This window comes from Panthera uncia, assembly GCF_023721935.1.
Source record: "Panthera uncia isolate 11264 chromosome B2 unlocalized genomic scaffold, Puncia_PCG_1.0 HiC_scaffold_24, whole genome shotgun sequence".
Lineage (NCBI taxonomy): Eukaryota > Metazoa > Chordata > Mammalia > Carnivora > Felidae > Panthera > Panthera uncia.
The window spans coordinates 30,520,654-30,525,048 of record NW_026057580.1 but is presented as its reverse complement, the minus strand read 5'-3'; the positions used below and the strand labels follow the sequence as shown (position 1 = coordinate 30,525,048).

The following is a 4,395-nucleotide window of genomic DNA, read 5'->3' as shown; positions in this document are numbered from 1 at the left end:
ATTTATAGAAGTTGCCTGTCAATCTCCATTTTCCTCCAAAACACACAGTTATCATTCATCCCAATGTCCTAATTATAAAATCATTTTATTTAAACTTTGGAGATTTGGAATTACTTGTCAATGGGAAAGCCAAGTCACATTTTATGAATAAACACATGAAAAGAAGATTATTAAAATGGCTTTTAAAAAGTAAAGAAAAAAATGATCCCAAAGTTTTGGATTTTTTTTCCTTCAAAAAATAAGTTATAAGAAAACAAAACCCGGGAGAGGAAATCACTAAAGACAGAAACAGAAGACAGAAAAAAATTAGGAAAACCACTTCCACTATTGGCTTATACTTGTATTCATGTTCCTAGTATGTAAGAAGACCATAGTGGACGTGTAGATATATATTCCATACACTCCTGCATTGCAATCTTGACTGACTTTTCCTGACTCTAGTTGCACCTGTAGAGTGAAGGCACCTGGCACATAGATACACTAAGACCCTCCAGGCAGAAGCTCAGGAATCACTACAGGTGGTCAACAGTACTGGAGCTGCTTGGTTATTCCCCAGAGGGGGTGCACCTTTCCTGGTATTGCAATACCTGGTGAATGCCTGCAGTGGACAGAACAAGGTCCTATTCCATCTTCCTGCTCCAAAAATCCGTTAGCATATTGTCCTCAGAAAGAGGACATATCAGATATTAAACTGATAAGAACAGATACTACACTTGATATTAGCCAAAAGGCGGAGAAGTGATGGTCCCCAAATTGTAAAAAATGCCCTATGCTTTGAATCTGACTGGGGGTAGAGAAACTATGGTCCATGAGCCAAATCCAGCCCATTACCTCTTTCTGTAGATAAAGTTTTATTGGAACACAGTCAGACTCATTCACTTCAGAGTTATCGATAGCTGATTTCATGCTACAATAATAGAATGGAGTAGCTACAAAACATACCATATGGCTCAGAAAACCTAAAATGTTTACTATTTGACTTTTATTATTTTGTTGATCTCTGTCAAATTGGGATAATTTTTTAATATCTCGAGATGTAAGCTATTTGAGTTATAAACAGTACATACATATAGAGAATATTTCTTTGGCTGGAAAGTCCACAAAACTAGCATCTTTAATTTTTTTAACATTTATTTATTATTGAGAGGCAGAGAGACACAGAGCATGAACAGGGGAGTGGTAGAGAGAAGAGGGGACACAGAATCTGAAGCAGACTCCAGGCTCTGAGCTGTCAGCACAGAGCTTGACCCAGGGCTCCAACTCACAAACCACGAGATCATGACCTGAACCGAAGTCGGTTGGTTGCTTAACCAACTGAGCCACCCAGGCACCCCCACAAAACTGGCATCTTTAACTTTTGCATCTGGACACATTTAAATCTTTAAGTGTAAGTAAATCAGATTAATTTATAAAGCTCAGATTATAATTATTGTTTTCACTTTCTCTATTTGTTATTACAAGAGGGATGGGATGTCAGCTCACAACTGTAGTATACAATAAGTTGTACTTTAATTTTTTTTTACTATAATTTCTATTTTGAACTCATGGTTCTCAAAGGTAGTAAAATTTTAAACTCATTGTTTTAATTTGTGGATTTTCCTTATTTCACCATTTCCATGTCTGCTTGAGTTATAGAAGTTTTCAGAGGACTGGTTATGGATGTTGACTATTCTCGCTTCTGATTTGATCATTGTTCTTATATGGTTTTAGATGTTAATCCACACATGTAATTCCAGAGCTATCCAACATTATCTATGGTATTTACTCATGGTAATTTAATTAGTTCATCATGAGACTTTATTCTATCCTTTAGGTCTCTTCATGACTATCGGATCTACTGTTTCAAGGCCATTTATGTGGACTTGTGATTCACCTTGCTCTTCCTATAATTTTCTGTAGAAAGAAAACTCGATATGCCCTACTTATCTATTCTTACTCTATATCTTTTTCATTTGAGTTTTTGTGCAGCCTGCTTGTCATTCTGCCTGAGCATAAGGAGCAAAGGCCCTTTTTTTAGAACATACCAATGCTTTATCATTTCTACTCTGTATTCCTCCATTCAGTGGAAACTGCATTTCTCAAATCCCGTTTCCCCAATACATTTATTTATGCCCAGTGATCTTCTCCTGTGAAAGATAGTGGCCTATGCAAAAGAAGCTTTAAAAAATGAGCACATATCAATATATTTTGTCACATCTCTCTGCAAAAGCAAGGAGCCTAAATATTGAGTCTGTTTAAATACAGGTGAGAGGAAAAGAGGAAAACAAAACTGGGAAACCAAAATAGTAGTCTGGTAAGATTTCTGAAATAGTATTTCACTACACTGATCGCTTGCTATTGTCATATCAAATCTTAATAAAATCTTAATTTTATATATCAATATCTTTTAGTGCAGATATATTATTGATCCAGATATATTAGTTTAAGGCAAAGCAACAATTAACCCCCAAATCTTAGTAGTGCAATGTGATAAATGCTGATACCTTTTCAACTGTATATCCACTACAGTTGGGGTAGGCAACTATGCCATACCACCTCTCAGGGCTTCAGTATAATGGTGGCTCTACCACTCTGAAATCCACCCTTGGAAACATGAGCCCCTTCTCGTCATCAAGAAGAGGAAAAAGGAGACTAGAAAACAATGCATAGTCTTTTCTCTGGCTTGGCCATGATGTGAAATATATCACTTTAGCTCTATTATTGAGTAGAGTTAGCACACAATTACATATAAAAATAAATAGGGTGAAAGTGAGTCTTCTGTATGTCCAGGCAAGAGAAAATTGAAATGAGATATAGTAGTATTTCCAACACAGGAAATATTATGTGCTGACAAATTTCCAATCTTTGTAAATTTTTGTGTAAGGAATCTCTGGGATCATAGTTTCAAGCCATCAGATAAAACATATCACATTGCAAGAGAACAATTCTATCTTGGAAAAAAAGAAAAACAGTTTGTCTAGTCAGAAGCATGTGAAGATAACTCCTCACACTAAAAGAAACAATTGCAGAAGCATCCAGAATTTCTCCTCCAATATGTTCCACAATTCAGAATCTCAAGAGGTATGTGCAGTTTAATTTTATTCCCTTACTTGTTTAACCATAATGAAAAGATAAGTGTTCATTGCAGAAATGAATGTCTTCAAGTTTTGCTTTTGCTTTTTTAATAAAATACATTCTTTAAAGAAAAAAAGTTATAGAAATATATGAATACTTAATTATTTCTAGGCTATTGTTGCATTTTTCTCATGATATCTTTTATTTATTTTCATTAAAAGGAAGTTCATGAAAAATGAAAAAGTCACATCTAGAGTCAAAGAACATATTGGCATGGTGTGTCCCCTCAATTAAAAAAATTTCTTAAATGAGTAGAAAGGAAGTGTTACTATATGAAAACGTGAATTTTTTTTTGTTTTAGAAATTTCAAAAATTAGGATGTCATAGGTACAGCATACATAACATATATAATGCATGTGTGTGCTAAATTTAATTCAGGAGAGTGATTTGAGAAATACGTAAAATTAAAAGATTAAAGAGAAAAGGATAAAATTAAATTTTATTTTAACACAATGTAATAATTTTCTAATATGTGTATTTAAGGTAATCAGAACTGCACATCATTTTCTCATTTATTGATTTGAACCAAAGGATGTGGTAGTGATTTTTTCAGAATAATGTTTTTGAAAGTGTTAGAAAAGTAAAAATAATGGTTATAAGGAAGGATGCATCTATAGCTATGTATTATAGCTCTTTCAATCACAACTCTATCACACTGTGGGAAAAAAAAACAAAAAAAAAAACATCTATTTAGTTGGAAAGAGCATGTATAGCAAATTGACTTGAGTCAGCAAATAGGCCACATGGCTGTGGAGTCCTGATTCACTTCCTTTCATTAGTTCCCCCTATCAAATAAACTGAAGTTTAAATTACCATCTTCAAAGTTTAATTTATTTTCTTAGTCAAGCAGTTAACCATATTTATAGAGGCCTGACAATTCTAGGAAAGAAAAGTGCTGATAATAGCACCAATATGAGGAGAGAAAGATTTAAAAAATGTAAATTTTCATTTAAAATGCTAATGAAATATTTTTCTCAAAATGCATGTAATTATAATTTACCAAAATTTTAATTTTCTGGGAGCTGACATATCAATTTACTTTTAATCAAAATTTCTCCTTCCTTTAATTATATAGTCATTTATTTAATCTAGATTCACAACTATATAATCTTATATAAATAGATTTAAACTTAATGTTGGGAAAAAGAAGGAATATTTTCAGCCTGTTGGAGATGTCATTCTTTTTTTAAATTTTTTTAAAAAATTATTTATTATTTTTGAAAGAGAGAAAGAGAGAGAGAGAGAGAAAGAAAGAGAGCCAACACGAGCGAGGGAGGGCCA

General features: G+C 33.2%; 1 non-coding gene across 1 annotated transcript; it reads right to left on the bottom strand.

Moving 5' to 3' along the window:
* Positions 1-556: 556 nt before the first annotated feature.
* On the bottom strand, positions 557-743 carry LOC125939229 (U2 spliceosomal RNA). Its single transcript, XR_007462981.1, has one exon. It is a non-coding gene; the product is annotated as a U2 spliceosomal RNA (small nuclear RNA).
* Positions 744-4,395: the final 3,652 nt, after the last annotated feature.